This window comes from Sus scrofa, chromosome 1 (assembly GCF_054392235.1).
Source record: "Sus scrofa isolate SSC_HxYL_T2T_F1_AM1 chromosome 1, Sscrofa_HxYL_maternal_Yorkshire_Landrace_v2.0, whole genome shotgun sequence".
NCBI lineage: Eukaryota > Metazoa > Chordata > Mammalia > Artiodactyla > Suidae > Sus > Sus scrofa.
The window spans coordinates 253,305,028-253,327,123 of record NC_139383.1 but is presented as its reverse complement, the minus strand read 5'-3'; the positions used below and the strand labels follow the sequence as shown (position 1 = coordinate 253,327,123).

At 36.7% G+C, this 22,096-nt stretch overlaps 1 protein-coding gene across 2 annotated transcripts in view; it reads right to left on the bottom strand.

Moving 5' to 3' along the window:
- LOC106509220 (uncharacterized) overlaps positions 1-22,096 on the bottom strand; it is a 424,782-nt gene that overhangs the window by 306,231 nt on the left and 96,455 nt on the right. Inside the window, exon 1 of one of the 2 annotated variants that reach the window (XR_014824849.1) lies at positions 13,923-14,054. The exons of the other annotated variant lie outside the window; for it this stretch is intronic. The gene's annotated coding sequence lies outside the window, so the exon portion shown is untranslated. Of the gene's footprint in view, positions 1-13,922; positions 14,055-22,096 lie in introns of those variants that run through there. 2 annotated transcript variants of the gene reach the window in all.

Below are 22,096 nucleotides of genomic sequence, written 5' to 3'. Positions count from 1 at the left end.
TTTATATGCAACAACAAAAGACCCAGAATTGCCAAAGCAATTCTGAGAAACAAAAACCAAGCAGGGGGCATAACTCTTTCAGACTTCAAGCAATATTACAAAGCCACAGTCATCAAAAGAGTGTGGTACTGGTATAAAAAGAGGTAGACAGATCAATGGGACAGAATAGAGAACCCAGAAATAAACCCAGATACCTATGGTCAATTAATCTTTGACAAAGGAAACAAGAACATAAAATGGGAAAAAGAAAGTCTTTTCAGCAAGAATTTCTGGGGAAACTGGACAGCTGCATGCAAATCAATGAAACTAGAACACACCCTCACACCACGCACAAAAATAAACTCAAAATGGCTGAAAGACTTAAATATACAACAGGACACCATCAAACTCCTGAAGAAAACATAGGCAAAACACTCTCTGACATCAACATCATGAATATTTTCTCAGGTCATTATCCCAAGGCAACAGAAATAAAATGAAAAATAAATCAATTGGACCTCATCAAACTGACAAGATTTTGCACAGCAAAGGAAACCAAAAAGACAACTTACAGAATGGGAGAAAATAGTTTCAAATGATGCAACTGAAAAGGGCTTAATCTCTAAAACATACAAGCAACTTATAAAACTCAACAGCAAAAAAGCCAACAACCCAATGGAAAATGAGCAAAAGACCTGAATAGAACATTCTCCAAGGAAGATACACAGATGGCCAACAAGCACATGAAAAACTGCTCAACATCCCTGATTATTAGAGAAATGCAAATCAAACCTACTATGAGACACCACCTCACACCAGTCAGATTGGCCATCATTAATAAGTCCCCAAATAACAAGTGCTAGAGGGGTTGTGGAGAAAAGGGAACCATCCTGCACTGTTGGTGGGAATGGAAGCTGGTACAACCACTATGGAGAATAGTATGGAGGTACCTTAGAAATCTACACATAGAACTGCCATATTACCCAGCAATCCCACTCTTGGGCATATATCCAGACAAAAATTTCCTTAAAAAAACACATGCACCCGGATGCTCACTGTGGCACTATTCACAATAGCCAAGACATGGAAACAACCCAAATGTCCATTGACAGATGATTGGATTAGGAAGATGTGGTATATATACACAATAGAATACTACTCAGCCATGAAAAGAATGATATAATGCCATTTGCAGCAACATGGATGGAACTAGAGACTCGCATCCTGAGTGAAATCAGTCAGAAAAAGATAGACAAATACCATATGATATCACTTATAACTGGAATCTAGTATACAGCACAAATGAACATTTCCACAGAAAAGAAAATCATGGACTTGGAGAATAGACTTGTGGTTGTCAAGGGGGGGGGAGGGAGTGGGAGGGATCAGGAGCTTGGAGTTAAGGGATGCAAAGTATTGCTCTTGGAATGAATTTACAATGAGATCCTGCTGTGTAGCACTGAGAACTATGTCTAGATACTTACATTGCAACACAACAGTGGGAGGAAAAAATATTTGTACATGTTTGTGTAACTTGGTCCCCCTGTTGTACAGCGAAAAAAAAATAATAAATAAATAAATAAAAATAATTTTAAAAAAGAGAATTGAAATACAGCTACCCCACTCAGGGCCTGCTCTGTGTATTAATTCATTCTCACATTCATGTAACAAATGTCTATCAGGCCCAACAATGGGCTAGGCACTATTGCTAGAAGCATAATAATGAACAAGCTGACTAGAGTAAGGGGCCTTCTCAGAGTTTATAACCTAGAATATTCAAACAAGTTGAGAGGCAATCACAATATAGACAGTAAATGTGTGCTAAGGGTCCATCCATGCTGCTGCAAATGGCATTATTTCATTCTTTTTATGGCTGAAAAATATTCCATTGTATATATGTACCAAATCTTTATCCAGTCCTCCGTGGACAGACATTTTGGGTACTGTTTCCTCAAGGGGCTAAGGGATGCAAGCAGGGAGGTCTGGCTCTGGAGGAGGAAAGGTGGGCATCCTTCTGAGCAAGGTTATGGAAGACCTACAGATTATCATACTAAGTGAAGTAAGTCAGACAGAGAAAGACAAATATCATATGATAACACTTATATGTGGAATCTAATAAAAAATGATACAAAACAACTTACTTAAAAAACACAAACAAACTTACAGATTTCAAAACCAATATTTTTGTTGTTGTTGTTATTTCCCCAATACAATTTTTTTTCTACGGTACAGCATGGTGACCCAGTTACATATACATGTACACATTCTATTTTCTCACATTATCATGCTCCATCACTAGTGATCAGATATAGTTCCCAGTGCTACACAGCAGGATCTCATTGCTAATCCATTCCAAAGGCAATAGTTGGCATCTACTAACCCCAAGCTCCCCAACCACTCCACTCCCTTCCCCTCCCCCTTGACAACCACAAGTCTATTCTCCAAGTCCATGATTTTCTTTTCTGTGGAAAGGTTCATTTGTGCATATATTAGATTCCAGATATAAGTGATATCATATGGTATTTGTCTTTCTCTTTCTAACTTACTTCACTCAGGATGAGAGGCTCTAGTTCCACTCATGTTACTGTAAATGGCATTATGTCATTCTTTTTATGGCTGAGAGGTATTCCATTGTGTATATATATACCACATCTTCCTAATCCAATCATCTGTCAATGGACATTTGGGTTGTTTCCATGTCTTGGCTATTGTGAACAGTGCTGCAATGAACACGGAGGTGCATGTGTCTTTTTTAAGGAAAGTTTTTCAAAACCAATCTTATGGTTACCATAGGTGCAACCACTAGGGAGAAGGAAGAATTGGGAGGGAGAGAATAACACACACACTACTGTATAAAACATATGATTAATGAGAACCTACCATATAGCATAGGAAAATCTACTCAATAGTTTGTAATTACATGTGTGGGGGAAAAAAAGACTAAATATATTTATATGAATGACTGATTCACTTTGCTGTACACCTGAAACTAATACAACATTGTAAATCAACCATATTCCAATAAATCAATTTTTTACAAACCTCGTCCAAAATAAAGAGTGAATTTTTTTTAAGTGTGTGCTTGGGGGAGCACATGGTGCTAACAAAATAGAAAGTAAGGTCTTCCAACCCAGGTTGAAGAAGGGAGTGCAGAGAGACCTGAAGGATGAATAAGAGTTGAAAGGTAAAGTACAGGGTGGGATAGGGAGAGGAAAAAGCATGGCTTATTTACTCATTTCATACCTTCAATTAACATTCTCAGGCCAAAAAGGTGAGCTTCTAAGAGTTGTAACCATTTTAGCTGGTACAGATACTGTATTACATGAGGTGTTTTATAGCTCCTTGGAGATCTCTGACAGCACTCTAAATAATCCTTTGGAAGTAACAGAAGTTTCAAGTAAATACGATGAATTCTGGGCAAAGAGTTTTTTAAGAGCCTCTTTATCCTCTGGGGCTGAAACCCCTTTCAAGGACTGCTCAAGCAATTCTAGTTAGATGACAACCCCCATGGTTGCCAAGGATGAGAAAGGCATATAAAGAAAATACTGTTTTGGTCTTCAGTAAATGTTTGAACTCTGCTGAGTCTGACAGCAAAACCCCAAGGACAAAGATGAATTTTATGATGTAGGTTTTTCCCATCAAGGCTCATGATTAACGAAGGTTTTTTTTAGACTCAAATCGGGTTCTGCTACCATGGTCAGCATTTAAAGTATGCAGCATAGAAAAGAATGGCTTTATAGATTTGGAAAATCTGAATGTTACAAAGAAAAAAATTTTGTCAAACTCCTAAGAACCAGCAATACTTATCCAACTCTAGCTGCTCCTCAGCTACTACAAACACACTTTATTAATATGTTGCTACCAACCTCTTCAAATATTGTTTAAACTTTAAATAGAAAAGACATGTTTATTATTAGAAAGTAATTACCACTCAACTTCCTAATCTCAAATATTTACAGGTATTCTGTTACATCCTGAAAGGAACAAACATACCCCAACATACACTCATAAACTACAATAAAACTGATCTGAAAGCTAATTTTTTATCAAAATAATACGTTTGTTGCTTAAAATGTGGCATAACTGTTAATCTCCAAAAATAATCAACTTTTATAAATTTCATGACAGAAGAAACATCATTACTTTCCTCCTAAGATCGGGAATAAAATGAGGATGTCTGCTCTTTCCCCAACTAATTAACATTGTGCCAGATGTTCTAACTAAAGTAAAACTGTCTTCCTCCAAAGACAAGATGACCGTCTACTTAGGAAATCCTAATGCATGGAAAGAATAAAAGAAAGAAAGAAGGAGGGGAGTCCCTATTGTGGCATAGTGGGTTAAGAATCCGAGTGTAGCAGCTGAAGTCAGTACAGAGGCAGAAGTTCAAATCCCAGCTCAGCACAGTGAGTGAAAGATTCCAGCATTGCTGCAGCCATGGCAAGAGTCACAGCTGTGGCTCAGATTCAATCCCTGGCCTGGGAACTTCCATATGCTGCGAATGTAACCATAAAAAAATGGAAAAAAGAAGAAGAAAGGGAGAGAAGGGAGAGAGGGAGGGAGGGAGGGAGGGAGGGAGAGGAGGAAAGAAAAAAGGAAAGGAGAGAGGGAAAGAGGAAGAGGAGGTAGGTACTACTAAGTGAATTTATCATGATCAATTTTAAAAAAACACATAACAAGAGAAAATGCAAACAAAGTGCCTGACAAGGGATTAATATCCAAAACATACGAACATTTCATACAGCTTTACACTAAAAAACAAACAAACCAATCAAAAAGTGGTCAGAAGATCTAAATGGACATGCTCCAAAGACAGACAGATAGCCAAAAAGCACAGGAAAGGTGCTCAACATCATTAATTATTAGAGAAATGCAAATGAAAACAGCAACGAGATTCCACCCCCCACCAGTCAGAATGGCCATCATCAAAAAGTCTACAAACAATAAATTCTGGGAGTTCCTAATATGGCTCAGTGGATTAAGAACCCAACCAGTATCCATCCATTAGTATGCGGGTTTGATTCCTGGCCTTGCTCAGTGGCTTAAGGACCTGGCATTGCCGCAAACTGCTACATAGGTCATGGCTGCAGCTCGGATCTTGAATTGCCATGGCTGTGGCATAGGCTGGCACCTGAAGCTCCAATTTGACCCCTAGCCTAGGAACTCCCATATGCCATGGGTATAGCTATACATACACATACATACATACATACACACATACATATATCCATACATACACACATACTCTAGAGGGTATGGAGAAAAGGGAACACTCCTACACTCTTGGTGGGAATATAAAGTGGTACAACCACTATGGAAAACAGTATGGAGGTTCCTCGACAAAATAAAACTAAAACAGAAGTACCATATGATCCAGTAATCCCACTCTTAGGCATATATACAGAGAAAACTAAATTTTGAAAAGATACATGTGCCCAATGTTCACTGCAGCATTATTTACAATAGCCAAGACATGGAAGCAACCTAAATGTCCATCAACAGAGGATTAGATAAAGAAGATGTGGTACATATATACAATGAAATAGTACTTGGCCTTAAAAAAGAAAAAAATAATGCCATTTACAGCAACATGGATGGACTTAGAGATTATCATACTAAGTAAATTATGTCAGAGAAAGACAAATATTATATGAGATCACTAATATGTGGAATATAATAAATATGATACAAAAGAACTTATTCCCAAAACAGAAACAGACTCAAACATTTCAAAACCAAACTTATGGTTACCAAAGGGGAAACATTGCAGAGAGGGGTGGATTGGAAGGTTGGGATTGCGATTGGCACATACACACTACTATATACAACAAAATTGAAAGAAAAAAAAAAAAAAAGAAAGGTGTTCCCATTGTGGCTCAGTGGAAATGAATCTGACTAGCAACCATGAGGACATAGGTTCGATCCCTGGCCTCGCTCAGTGGGTTAAGGATCTGGTGTTGCCATGATCTGTGGTATAGGTCGCAGATGCAACTCGGATCCCACACTGCTGTGGCTGTGGTGTAGGCCAGTGGCTACAGCTCCAATTGGACCCCTAGCTTGGGAACCTCCATATGCCACAGGTATGGCCCTAAAAAGACAAAAAAAAAAATTTTTAATTTATCGGTAACAAGGACCTACTATATAGCTTGAGTAAATCTATCACAATACTCTGTGATAGCCTATGGGGAAAAGAATCTAAAAACGAATGGATATATATGTACATGCACAGCCAATTCACTTTGCTGTTAACCTGAAACTAACACAACATTGTAAGTCACCTATACTCCAAAAAAAAATTACTTTTAAAAAGAAAGATAGGAGTTCCCACTGTGGTGCAACAGGATCAGCGGTCTCTCTGTAGCACCAGGACACAGGTCGACCCCCAGCCCAGCACAGTAGGTTAAAGGATCAAGTGTTGCTGTTGCTAAGCTGCAGCTTAGGTCACACCTGCAGCTCAGATCTGATCCCTGGCCCAGGAACTTCATGTGCCTCAGAGTAACCAAAAAAGAAAAAAAAATAAGAGAAGTCAATAAAAAACAAACTGCATTTGTAAATAAATGAAATACTTAGGGATAAATCTGATCAAAGATATGTAATACTCTAATACTGAAAACTATAAAACATTTCTAAGAGAGTTAAAAAAAATATAAGTTAATAGACAGATAAGCTGTATCTGTGGATCAGAAGACTGGATACTGTTAAGACGTCAGTACTACTCAAACTGATCTATAGATTTAATGCAATCCAAATCAAAATTCCAGACACCCTTGTAGTACTTGACAAGCCAATTATGTAATTCATATGGAAATGCATACGGCCTAGAATAGGCAAAACAAGTTTTTTTAAAAGCACAGTTAGAAGGCTAATACTACCTGACTTCAAGTCTTAATATAAAGCTATAGTGATCAAGACAGCATGGTATGAGTATCAAGAAAAACAAATAGGTAAAAAAATAAGAGAGTCTAGTAATAAATGCACACATAAATGGTTAGTAGATTTTTAACAAAGATGCAAAGGCAGTCCAGGAAAGAATATATGAAAAAAAAGCATTTCCTTCAATCCATAACTCAACCACATGCAAAAATGAGCTCAAAACAGATATAAATGTAAAATGAATATTATAAAATTTCTACAACAAACACTTTGGGGTAAGTAAAAATTATTTTGATACAGTGCCAAAAACATGATCCATACAAGAAAAAAATTGATAAATTGAACTTGATCAAAGTTAAAGCTTTGAGTCTTCATAAGACACTGCTAAGAGAATGAAAAGATAAGCCACAACTTGGGAGAAAACAAATATAAGTCGCATATCTAAGGACTTGTTTCTAGAATGCATAAAAAACTCAAGACTCAGTAAAAATAACAATAAATCAGCAAAAGATTTGAGAAGACACATTCTCATGAAAAGATTTCAACATCGGTAGACATTTTGGAAAAACAAATTAAAACCACAATTAGATAACCTGCTGAATGATTAAAATTTTAAAAACTGACTTATGAAGTTTTAGTGAAGATGTGGATGATCTAGGACTCTGATACACTGCTGGTAGGAATGTAAAAAGTACAACAACTTTGGAAATATTTGTCAATTTCTTAAAAAGTTAAACATGCATCTGCCACATGATTCAGCCATTTCATTCCTATTTAGCCAAGAAAATAGACGTATATGTGTACACAAAGACTTCTACACAAATGCTGATAGCAACTTTATTTCTTAATATCCATATTGCAAATAATCCAAATGTCTACCAACAGGTAAATGGATAAACACATAGTAATAAATCTATACAATGGAATACTATTCAGCAATAAAAAATGAAGGATTGATGTAGGCTACAACACGGATGAATTTCAAAGTAGTTATGTTGGTTGAAATAAGCCAGACCAGACAGAAAAAAAAAAGAAAAAAAACACACCAAAGAAAGGGTTCATGGATGATTTGATTAATATAAAATTCTAGAAAATTCAAACCAATTTATAGTGACAGAAATCAATAGTTGCTTTTTATTTATTTTTTTGTATTTTTTTCTAATTTTATTGGAGCACAGTTGACTTACAATGTTATGTTAGTTTCACGTGTCCAGCAAAGTGAGTTATACATATACATATATCCATTCTTTTTTTATATATTACCCAATGAATTTATTACATTTATAGTTGTACAATGATCAACACAATCCAATTTTATAACATTTCCATCCCAAACCTCCAGCATCACCCCACCCCCCAACAAACTTATGGTTTCCAAACTTATGGTTTCTCCAACGAGAGAGAGAGATAGTTGCTTTTAAAAGATGACATAGGAGAAAGAATAATAAAGGGACAAGAGGAAAAGTTTTGGAAGTGATGGATATGCTTTTTGTTTATGTTGATTTATATGTTTGTGGATATATATGTTTATAACATGATATATATCAAAACTTATGAAACTGTACACTTTAAATATATATACAGTGTATTATAGCTCAATAAAGCTGTAACAGAAGAAGAAGATATGCGTGTGTGTGTGTGTATTGACAGGGGTGGTAGAATTAAGAATGCTTTTATTTTATTCTATATACTTCACTCTACTTCATAACTTTAAAAAATAAAAATATCACATTTAACATCAGAAAAAAAAAAATTCTGTTCCTGCTGTGGCTCAGCAGGTTAAAGACCTGACGTTGTCTCTATGAAGATGTAGTTTGATCCCTGGTCCCACTCAGTGGTTAAGGATCCAGTGCTGGAGTTCCCGTCGTGGCGCAGTGGTTGACGAATCCGACTAGGAACCATGAGGTTGCGGGTTCAGTCCCTGCCCTTGCTCAGTGGGTTAACGATCCGGCGTTGCCGTGAGCTGTGGTGTAGGTTGCAGACGCGGCTCGGATCCCGCGTTGCTGTGGCTCTGGCGTAGGCTGGCGGCTCCAGCTCCGATTGGACCCCTAGCCTGGGAACCTCCATATGCCGCGGGAGCGGCCCAAAGAAATAGCAAAAAGACAAAAAATAAAATAAAAAATAAAAAAAAATAAGGATCCAGTGTTGCCTCAAGCTGAAGTATAGGTCACAGATGCAGCTCAGATCCAGTGTTGTCATGGCCACAGCTACAGCTTGGATTCAACCCCTGGCCAAGGAACTTTCATATGACACAAACATGGGCTAAAAAGAAAAAAAAAAATCAGAAAAAAAGTGTAACTTTTACTTACTTTATATTATACATAAAATCAGAAAAATAATAACTTTATGCTCTTGATCTGTACGCTTTAAATTTTCATAATTTTAAAAGTATAAATATACACTTGAATACTCTGATTTTTTTACCAAGCACTGTATTATAATCTTTCTGACATAAAGCAGAGTTTTTGATTATATTTTTTAATAAACCTATAATATTCTCTTTATGTTACTAGATCACAAGTTACCTAATCATTCTCTTTAATGAGGTGTTTAAATTTTCTCCCCTTCTTTTCTTCCCCTCTTACTGTAATAGTTAACTTTCAAAACTATCTCCATACACATAACTTACACACTATTAAAATACATTTTACCCAAATGTTTTCCCAAAGGGACTCAACATTTTATATTTCCCTCAGCCATAAATGAGTCTGTTGGATTTATCATAATCTTAGCAGTATTGCAGTGATGTTTCATTTCATTACTCTTTGGGTTTGGGGTGGGATAATGTATCTAAATTTTAAAAGGCACAAAGTTATAATCAGCAGTTACTAACATAATTAAGTATTTTGTATTAATCTGCTTATTATCTATATTTGGTTTTATGTAAATGGTTTCATTCTTATGATTACAAGAAAACAGTTATAGTTAGTTACTTCAAAAGGAGTTAAAGGAGAGAATACAAATGTGTCTGTTTAAAGTAAATGAGGGAAGACATGATATAAAAAGGGTTAGTAATGACATCTTTCAGTAAACAGAAGATAACACAACAAATGTATAACCCATACTGAATTTCCTAAATCCGAGGAACACTCTTTTTGAGTGGAAACAGTATAAAATCAAATGCTTCAGATTTGTGACTAAAGCTGACTTGAGTACAACTGTAGCAAGCCGGTGAGCACATGCACAGTTACCCCTCACATCTAGCCAACAATTACTACGCAATAATGGACAATCAGATCTTCTGATTTGTTTTAAAGATGTCCAAATTCTTGGTTATAATGTAAACTCTCCCCCATTTAAAAACTAATACTAATTAAATAAAGAATAAACTTTGTATATTCAAACAAATGATATCTGGGGCTGTTTTGGACCTGCAGGGTGCCAGTTTTCCACCTCTGGGTTGAGCCTAAGCCTGAGCTTCTTTTATTTGAGTTCTAACACTTCGCATGAACATCCCTCACCATGTTGAATTCTTCCTCAACAAGAAAGGGATTAAGACTTCTGATGAAGGACATCTGGTTAATCATGGCATATTGAACACATGTGCTTTCTCTATTCCTTCCTGGAACTCCACTGATGAGAATAAAGAAATAAAGAGGTAGAATCCCATAAAGACAAAGAGACCAGCAGAGAAAACCACAATAATAAAGCTAACAGGAAAGGAGACAGCACAGATTAGAGAGGCCAACAAACTTTTGGAACATTGAAAATGAATGGAGGATTTATCATAGCTGAGAAAGATGAATACCAAAAACCTGCAACGGAGGGTGATAAGACAAAGGGAAATAAACCAATTCGTACCATAAACCCCATAAAACTTAGGGACTGATGGTACCAGGTATACAAAATTGCAGATGAAATTTGGGACTGAAAAGAGCATTGGCTGAACATCTACACAAGGAGTGGTCAGATGGGGAATTAAATCTGTGAAGAAATTAAACCAGAGATTCTCCAAATCTAGACACTAGATAAAGTGGAAGGTAGGGAAGGGGTACCATGTAAAAACCGGTAATATAAGAAAAGTCTACATTCTGAATAGTGAGGTTCTCATCCAGACTCCTTGCACTGCTAAGATCCAGAAGTACTAAAAGCCAAGCATATAACCCCCAATCTCCAGGTAGAAATGTGGAGGGTTCCTGAACATCCCCTAGAAAAGACATCGGTACTGACACATGAGGATCATCAACTAAAGAAAGGTCCAAACCAAAAATCTTCACAGAAATCTGATGTGAAGATACTAACATAGTATTTCTCAAGGAGCCCTAGAGTTCTGCAAGGTGTTAGTAGGGGCTCTGTGAAAGATCATGATTCAAAAAAATAACATCAGTTTTGAAGTTTAAAACTGTGATAAAATGATACACAGTGACCCAACAACTCTGTTAGCAATTTAGAAAGAGATCTTTCAGCAATGCATTATATATAAGGACCATGTTAATTGCCTTAAGCCCATTCTCAGTATTTGACATGAAACAGAGAAGGCTGCTGCTAATTGGTGAGTGCATGGAGGTGACTATAGTAGGCTATGACATCAGTCAATCCCTTCCAAATTAATTCAACCAAGCTTTATTTATGTGAATAAATATGTTCTACTGCTGGAGTAAAAAAAAAAAAAAAAATTAGGAGTTCCCATTATGGCTCAACAGAAATGAATCTGACTAGCATCCATGAGGATGCAGGTTCAGTCCCTGGCCTTGCTCAGTGGGTTAAGTATCCGGTGTTGCCAGGAGCTGTGGTGTAGGTCGCAGACGTGGCTCGGATCATGGGTTGCTGTAGCTGTGGTATAGGCTGGCGGCAGAAGCTCCAATTTGACCCCTAGCCTGGGAACCTCCACATGCCCCATGTGCAGCCCTACAAAAGGACAAAAAAAAAAAAAAAAGAGGAAACTTTTCATTCTAAACAACTATTTATATGCTTTTCTGCCATTGTGCTATTATTTTGAACATGCCAAATGTGTGCTGTAAAAGTTAAAAATAAATTGTATTGTGATGCTTTCATTTATTTGGGGATACTTTATACAGCTATTTGTTGTCTTTGTCTTTTATCTTACTTGCATTATATTTAACGAGCATAGCTGATTGCTCAAAATGGTTATTTTTGAAGATGAGGTATGATTTAGAAAAGAAGAATTCTAAACCTAAGTCAGTAAGTAATTCGAATAAGGTAGGGATGAAGAATTACAATCTCAAAAGTCATTTCAAGTGCAACAAGTAATCAAAAAAAATCCAGTCACTCACAGAAAGACAACAAATGTTTTGCTGTAGTGTTCAACTTTTAACACGTCTGGGTGAACTTTTCTTACTTAGCAATCATCAAGAGACCATTTCATTTTGGTTGAAAATTTAATACATGTATACTTATCTCAAATTTGACCCAGACTTGAAATTTATGCAGGAAGAAAGAGGCACAGGTTTCAAATTAATTAGATAAATGTAATTCTTTATTTTTAACTTTCAAAACTAATGCCCTTTTATGCCTATATACTCCATAAAAGCGAAAGAGAAACTAACATATTTATAATAATTTGTAAGTACTAAAATTAAAATTAATCCTGGTCATGAACATAATAAGAAAATATTTTTCCAAATTCTTGTATACAATTATATCTCATGATGCATTTTATTGCTTTTGCTTATGGTTGTAATAGCATCACTATTCAACATTGTCTATACATTTTCATGCTCTAAATATCATTAATTAAAATCAAGTCATAACCTCTTCTTAAATCTACAAAAACCATATTTAGAAAAATGAAATTTCATGTTGGCTTAAGCCAGTTACTCAATAGAATTTATGTCTCCTTCATGAGATTTTTAGATTTATTTTAAAAAGAAAGAACTACATTAATTTTAAGAAAGATAAGCTCACATTTACTATCTAGTTGTTTCAAAAAAAAAAAAAGACTGGCTAAACAGCTTTTTCTAGTTTAAAACAGGAGGAAAACTACTGTTGTATACATGTTATACCACATATTAGCAATTTATATAACAGAAATTTGTAATAAAACTTTAGGCTACTTGGAGAAATTTTTTAAAATCAAGTTGAAAATATTTAAAGGAAAAAATTTGAAGTTACCACTATCTATATTACTGTCTTACTTAAAAATTGACACTTTACATGGGAAAGAGGAACTACACATAAAAATTAAGCTAATATATTGGACAAAATAAGAAAACTGCAGAAAATATTCTTCTCTATTCAAAAGAGCATTGGAAATTTTTACATCTAAAACTTAGGGGACACGTTATATATCTTGTGCTGAAGATGTAACAGTTTTATGCAGAAGTTCCCTCAGAACTGAAAATTATTTCAAGGATTCCTTCAGAGAAAAAATAAATTGAGAAAGCCTGTTCTAACACAAAAGGAAGATCACAAACAAGCAGATAAAAGGAACATGAAAGCAACAGAAAAATTTCAGGCACCAGAAAAATCTTTGGGAAGAATTATAACTAATATCCTCGAATATATTAGAGAGGTTAAATTACTGCACAAATGAATAAGCAGGATTATGTAACCCAAGAAAAAGAACAAGTACAGAACTAGAAGGATTATAAAAACTTTAAAATATGATAGCAGAAGTAAAAGATGAAACAAGATTTGGAAGGAGTAATCCCAGAAAGTGGGGGATGGGAGGGATGGGTGGGGGTGGTAAAAGAAGAAATGGTTATCACGAAAGAATAATTAAGAAAGGTTTTTTCCAGGAAGTACAACCTCTGACATTTTTCCAGGAAAAAAAAAACTCAGAAAATTAAGGAGAGGAAATGATCAAATAAATAAGAATATTTCTAATGGTGAATAAGCCCACCCAAGTTCTCAAAGCGTTCACATCAAAGGCACACCATTCTGAAAGTTCAGAACATTGAAAAGAGAAAAAAACAGATCACATGCAAAACCTCAGAAATCAGAATGCTTTCTCCACACCAATACTGAAACCTAGATGTTAAAACCAGATGTTAGTGCCTTCCAAGTTCTGCGGGAAAATTATTTCCAAATGTAAATTCTCTACTAGCCAAATTACCAATTAAATGTGATGTTAGAATATAAGCGTTTTCAAATATGCAAAAATATAAAGTTACCTTCTACACAGTTTTTCTCAGGAAGTCATTACAGAAAGTATTCCAGCAAAACAAAGAAGTTAACCCCCAAACAGGAAGACACAGGATACAGAACATAAGACCTCCAACACAGCAGCGACAAAGAAATGTCCCAGGATGATATTTGTCCACTGCCGAAAGCTTACTACAAGATTACTGGGGTCTCCAAGTTATGCGGCTTGTTCCAGAAAAGACATTTTATAATATCTAGTACTAAAAGTAGTACTAAAAGTAGTTTGACTACAGGGAGGGAAGGAAGGAGGAAGGGAGGTGAAGGACAGGAAAGACACAGAGAGAAAAAGGATCAAGGCAAGAAGGGAGAGAGAAGGAAAAAAAGAAGGAGAGAAAGAAGGAATGATGCTAAGAAAAATATGGACATTCAGGACAATAATAACTGGTATTTTCTACAGTAATTTTCTTAGGGTAATTTTCAAGACTAAGGCACAGTTTGGCTTTATTTATATCCAATACGGTGGCATGTCATTGTATTGTATGAGCCTCTGAAATATGTTTTTTTGTTTGTTTGGGGTTTTTTTTGTTTTTTTGTTTTTTTTTTTGTTTTTTTTTTTGTTTTTTCGCTTTTTGCGGCCACACCTGCAGCATATGGAAGTTCCCAAGCTAGTGGTCAACTAGGAGCAACAGCTGCCTGCCTACTCCACAGCCACAGCAACGCAGGATCTGGGATCCGAGCCACATCTTTGACCTTACACCACAGCTCATGGCAACACCAGATCCTTAACTCACTGAGTGAGGTCAGGGATCAAACCCACATCCTCATGGATACCAGACTGATTCATTTCCACCGTGCCACGACAGGAACTCCCTGAAATATGTGACTTTTAAAAATGTATTTATTTTTTATTAGATATACTTCATTTACAGCGTTGTATGAATTTCTGCTGTACTAAAATGTGACTTTTAACATGCATAATTGTTTCCAATATTTAAGAAATTATGTATTTTAATAATTTCAATTCAATATAATTATCAATGCTTAAGAAAGCTGAGTCATATTTTTTATTAAGGCATTTTTCAAGCATTTAAATATTTCTAGAGACTCCAATCTTGAAACTGATGGCTGGATTCAACCCAGACAAAGGTCTTATTTGAACCTGCTCTAAATTTTTTTATCTGAATACTAAGTAGAGATTCCAATTATCCACAAGCCTCACAACCACTCTATTGTGTTACATTAAATCCATTACAATTACACAGCCTCAATCCTGCAAGGATTTGAACTGCTGAACCTTGAGCTAAACAAAACAAATAAATTATGAGGTTACAAGTGCATGCAATATTTTACAGTGAGTCAAAGGAGACTAAACCTGAAGTGTGACTGGATATTGAAACATAACTGAAAGTTACAACCTGTGTAAACCACTCAAAATTTATTCAGCATTGCCAAAGAATGTTTATATGCAGTATATCCTGGTTGGGAAGAAGGGAACAAGAAAAATCCTAACAGTATGGGCCCAGGTTCAAGATCCAGAAAACACTAATCATGCTTGTAACTCTGTATCTACTCAACTCATCTCTACTTACTGCCTCAGCTCTCTGTCTGGGAAGCAGAGATAAGGCTTCCATTTATAGCAGTGGAATTAGGAAAGCTTAGTTTGGAAGAGGATGGGAAAGTTCTTTGAAAGGATACATGAACACTATTATTACATATTAGAGTCCTAATACTAATGTATTTTGGAAAATCCAATTTTAGATATTAAAACTGCTATAGAAAATCCATTTCTCTTTTCTTAATCAAAGGGCAATTTTCAAAGGAAAATTTCTTTTATCCCTAAATAATCCTCCCAGGTCCCTCCGTCTTGTGAGATGTCAGTTCTTAAACAGCTCTTGGTGTGAGCTCCTCCAGGGTAAGAGCCCCGGTTGTTAGGGGCATTCTGTAGAGCTCCTCAGATGCCATAGGTGACATCATGAATTCTTAAAGAACGCCTTTTTCAAAAATACCCTGATGCCAGTACAGCCACAAACCCACAAACAGAAAATTTTTATTGGGTAGGAAGGAGTAAAAGAAGTTTGATACTCTGTAACTACCTGCCAACTGTTTCCTTTCGCCACTCTCAGGTTGCCATGACAACAAAGAAACTTATCTACCAGTTAACAAATAGGTGAAAAAATACCACTAGGCAGCTATTTATTTCACAGATTTTTAGGGCCTTAGTCCACTGGATATGTTGGCAGCACTGGGCACTTCTTGCCATTGATTCTGCTTCAATAAATTCCAAGCAGTTCCAGAACACTGGCATGTCAGGGAACTAAAGCCACTTCCTGTCACATTCATTTTTCATGCTTTTTTCAGCTGTCTCAGATGCGGAGACTCTGGGGAAAAGGCAACTGGAAAAGATACTTACCTTGCTCGAACACTTTCAACACACATAATTACTAATCGAGCAATGGCAGAGTCATCAACCTTTTTTCAACTCATACTGTTAACCTAAAGAAATTCATAGAAAAATATAAAAAAAAAGATATGGAAATTAAAATTCTTGGAATTTTTTTCAATTTAATTCAAATATAGCAATGGATAAATGCACTGAAAACCCTGGGGCTCACATCTTTAAAGCGGTCCTAGAGCATAAAGGGGTAGAACTCAATTTGACCACAGAACAAACTCCATAAAACTGATTCAGTGGTAGGAGAAAGGATTTTTGTCTCTGTACAGCAAGTCTTTCAACTGCTCTTTCAACTTACTTCCAGTTAAAAGGAAAATTTGAAGAAAGGAGCTTAATGTCAGAATATCTGGAATTGTAATGAAATATGCCAGGGCTTTCCAGTGTACTGGGGAAGAAGCTGGATAAGAACTTAGTTTTGGGGAGTTCCCGTTGTGGCTCAGCGGAAACAAATCCGACTAGGAACCATGAGGTTGCAGGTTCAATCCCTGGCCTTGCTCAGTGGGTTAAGGATCCAGCGTTGGCATGAGCTGTGGTGTAGGTCACAGACACGGCTCAAATCTAGTGTTGCTGTGGCTCTGGCGTAGGCCGGTGACTACAGCTCCGATTAGACCCCTAGCCTGGGAACATCCACATGCTGTGGGTGCAGCCCTAAAAAGGACAAAAAATTAAAAATAAATAAAGAACTTAGTTTTTGAGAGTTCCTTGTTAATTGGTCCATTCTAGAGGGGAAAAAAAATACTTTTTAGGGAATTTATGAAATTAGCAGCTGAATATGAACCTAGATTCTTTGTCTCTTTTTCACTTGCACCAATACAGAATATGAGTTTATGAGTCACATTTACTCATTAATACAGCCATGAATTTTCTCTTTAACTACAGATCAAGGCACTTTTATAAGCAAGCCTACAGCAAATGGAGTCCTCCCACAGAGAGAAATCATAAGGCAGAAGGCTGACAGGCTCAGCTCCAATGTTCCTGAGCAGGGAACTTTCCAGAGAGTACTCAACAAGGATGCAAACTTCATGTCATGCCTGTCTACTCCAGCAATACCCTGAAAATTCACAAAACACCCAGTCCTGAGGACTGCAACACACATGTAAAGAACACGCATAGAGCTAAATGAATGCAGGCAATCTTCACAGGTATGAGAGTGTTCTGATAAGTCCCACCACATACTTTTGGCTAGGAAAGCCTCTTTTGTCAAAAGGCTCTCTGCTCCCTCTGAGCACCAGTTGGTTATAAAAATAGACTGCCAGGGACTAGAGTATGGTGGTAGGAGGGAAGCCACTGATCAGTGGTGATATGTGAGGGAGCAGCTGGTGTGTTCCATCAGGCTCATCGGGCTGGGAAGGGCCTTCAGAGCAGATTCTGGGAGAGGCAGCTGCCAAGAGCAAAAGCATTATATGCTCCACCTAGGCTGGTAAATGGTTTTATAAACCAAAGAGATGGTGAAGGAAAGTTCTTCTTCACAGGAGAATCCCTGCTAACAATGCGGAAGAAATAACAGAATTAGAAAAATTATGCTTTATGTAAATATAAGTGATAGGTTGATGGTTTATAATATACAACCTGGCTTAAATCACCTGAACCCAACAACCAACCTTAAAATACTATGAAAAGTGGAAAAACCAGTCATTCTGTGCTTCAACACCTGTGGAATCATTCTTGCCAAAATAATTGAGTCTAAATGTAATTGGGCCTCTAGATCAGGTTACCAGTCTACAAAAGACAAAATTGAGAATGACGTTAAAGGACACCATGAGCAGGCAATCAGCCAACTTCAAATTAAGAAAAACTCTTTCGGAAAAAATGTCCCAACTTCTTTAGGAAATAAATGGCATGAAATTGGGGAGTGGAGGGGTTCTGAGAGATCAAGAGACTTCAGAAAAATAGCAAACAAATGTAATGTCTGAACCATGTTTAGATCCTAATTCAAACAAAACAACTACAAAAAGGCACTTTGGAGAAAAATTAATTTTTTGGAAATATTGTTTGATCAGATAATATAAAATCTTTGTTAATGTATGGTGGTGTTTTTAAGTCCTTATCTATTATAAACATACCAGTGTATTTATGGGTGAAATAATATGATGTCACAGATTTGCTTCAAATATGCTACCAAAAAATAAAGATGTGGAGAGAACAGATGAAATAAGATGATAAAAAATCTGACAGTTGTTTAAGCTGGTTAATGGGTATATGAAGGTATGTTTTACTGTTCTACTACTATGTATGTTTGAAATATTCCATAATAAAAAGATCCAAAAGAGCAAATTGCTGTGGCAAATGGGTCCCTCAGTTTAGTCTCCATTAACATAACCCAAGGATGGACAGGAAGTTCACTCAGGGGAAAGTGGACAAAAAGAGAGGCGAAAGAATCAAAGAGGAAGAAGGAAAACTCACTACCTGGTCAAGTAGCTGCAAGTCATTTTGGTCTCTCTAAATAATCAATCGCTGGAGTTCCTGTCATGGCTCAGTGGAAAGGAATCCAACTAGGAGCCATGAGATTGCAGGTTCGATCCCTGGCCTCGCTCAGTGGGTTAAGGATATGGCGTTGCCATAAGCTGTGGTGTAGGTCACAGACTCAGCTCAGATACTGTGTGGTTGTGGCTGTGGCTGTGGCTGTGGCCAGCAGCTGTAGCTCTGATTAGATCCCTAGCCTGGGAACCTCCGTTTGCCACAGGTGTGACCATAAAAAGAAAAAAAAAAAATCACCTTTGTGACTATTTCTACCTTTTTTAAGGAAAATTATCTCAGATGACCCCTTTGGTTAATCAAATTTCCTCACACATAATTCTTGAGGGAAATGGTGAAATAACACTAGACTAGATATTTAAGTTTAAGATACAATTTCTATTGGTGATACAGATTGTTGCAAAAATGCCTTTGCCATGATTATGTCTCTAAGAATTTACAATTTATTTTAGTGCTATTTTTTCCTATACATGAATTTAAATAATACCATTGGTTTGCCCATGGAAATGAGTGGCTTCAGGGATAGAAAAAGGCAGGTGTACCTAGAGTTGCTTATATAGATGAGAATTTGAGACTCTCAGCCCAGCAGAAGGCAGTAGGCACAATCTTCAAGTTCTTTAAAAGTAAATTAAACTGAACTCAGCATGGCTCAGTCTGGACAGGAATAACTGCCACCTTCCTATGATCTGTCATGTTACTTAAACTTGAAAGGCCTTAAGCATGCTGATATTGGACTACTGTAACTTGGTATTATTACCCTGGTGTGAGCCATGGCCAAGATGACATGCCTGTGAGATTTCTTTAAAATAGGAGTAAATAGGGAGTTCCCTTGTGTCACAGCAGGTTACGGATCCAACACTGTCACTGCAGGAGCTCCTGCAGGTTCAGGTTCAATCCCTAGTTCAAGAACTTCCACATGCTGCTAGTGCAGCCAAAAAAAAAAATGGAGGAATAAAGCACAGATCCTGGGGCAAAAAAATGAGGATTTAGAAGATAGGAATAGATAAAATCCTTTCTGTCTCTGGAAATTGGATCTGGCCTCCAAAGTGTCACCTGCCTTGAGGACACTATCAAGGACCCGCCATCACAGATCCAGGCCTATGGAAGACAGAGAATCCTCATCTAGAAGTTATTTTAGGTTACATTCCATGCTGAATACTCCCCCTGCACTGATTTTCAGTCACCATTAGTTTTGTCATTGTTGTGGTTTGTCTCAGCCATCTCATGGCAACACACTCTGGGAAGGGCTTGTGCCCCTTCTTACTCAAAGAAGTAAAAGAAAAGTTACCAGTCAATCTTACGGGTGACCTAAGCAGAGTGAGCAAAGGCTTATGTACAGAGCAACAGAGACACCAGAACTCCAAAGCCAGATGGCTTGACAAGAGGACAGATTTTTTAGTACAGGATTTAGCATCTAGGTTTCCAAAGAACCTGGTGAAGACTGTATGTATTGCTGGAAACTAGAGTAGAAGTATAAAGACTTTGTAATATAGGATATTCATGCAAATGTGTTTTCACAAACTGATGAGGCACATAACCAGTTAAAAGTATAAAAGGAAATTTTAATTTTAGTTTGGATTAAAAATAACAAAAAACAAAAACCAGTGCATTCAATTTCAAAGAAAAATGTGCTGCAGCTGAAACGCTAACAAAAAAAAGAAGCTCAAAAAAAACCTAAAATTAAATTTGCTTAGATTTACATGCACACACAAATGTGTGTGTTTATGTGAGTGATAGAAAACTGCATCCACCTTCAATATTTCCACATCTACTGACACCAAGGAAATGGAAAAGGATTTTGTTATATGTTAAAATTTGTATCAGATCCTGGTTTTGCTAGTGACCAAAAGCTCTGAACATGAAAATTTGATTCAATTTGTGGTGTGCATCGACTGATGCCTTCAGGCTTCAGGACACATTAACTTATGATAAATAACAAGAACTATGTGATGACGATGTGAGCACAAGGGAACAACTTCCCCAGCAGATGCCAACCAGAATGACCCCACCCAGATGTGACTCCACCTTTATAACTAAGACTATAGTTTGAGGTCTTCTCAGGCATCTGGTCTTGGTCTGCTCAACCTTAGATGCCTTACCCCATATCTACAATGTCAGCTGAGTCTTTAGTGAACAGAATCTAAGACTGAACCTTGGTAGGTAGAACTGCCTAACTTTCAGCACTTGATTCTGCATCCACCCACCCAAGTCCCTGCCTCTAGTTCATTCCAATGTCCTCTGCTCTAATCAAAACCAGTTCAGACAAGGATCAATTATTTTTTATCCTATCACCTTCCGATTAGTCCCCACTACACTTTTTTTCCTTGGCCAAAATATTTCTACCAAGGGACTGCAGTCCTGCCTGCTTGACTCCCAACATATCTAACCTCAGTGAAATTATCACCATATAGATTTATACCAAGCTTCAATTGAATAATTTACCAAAATCTTATTGTCTACGCTGTGCCCAATACCATGTCAGACCCTAACTACTGTTCCCCAAATATACTAACCTTAGGAACATTTTTTTATTTAATTAATGATTTCATATTTTACTTATCAGTCACGCATTGCTCATCATGTGTCAGGAATTGTTCTAATGCCTTTACATAGACTAGCCCATTTAATCCAATCAGCTAATATTTGACTGCCTACTGTGTACTTAAGTATTAGACATAGCAAAATGAATAAAAAAATATATAATCCAGTAAACTTCAAGACCTTGAAATGTAGTTGAGTAGATAGAACTTAAACTCAAAAAAACAAAATACACCAATTATGCCATATAACTGGATCAGACAAAATGTTTTCTTGGTACTTAAAAGCAAGAGAAAGATATAACTGACACATAGGAGATGTGCAATCAATGTTTGATTGAATTAAACTGAACCAGGGCATTTAACACTGAAAATAAAGGCAGGTGGAGCGACATGAAAATGTGATAATCTGGAAATGTGCAAAAAAAGGCTGATATTACACACGTGTTTTCTTTTAAATAAGTTTTTACCTAATATAAAACATACTAAAGTGACATCTTTTACTGGATAATATCACCAATGCAAATGAGAATCCCTACAGGTGACATATCTGATAATGTGCTAAAAGTATGACCATAATTTTAACTCACTCTGTTTTTTGATAGAACATCACTACGGTTGGTAGGTATCCTACAGAGTTTCCTTAATTTGGGCCTTCTAAAAATATGTTGTCATTTGATTACAAAAGTTTCTTCCTTACTGCCAAATTGATTTCTTTATTTATATAGGGGGGAAAAAA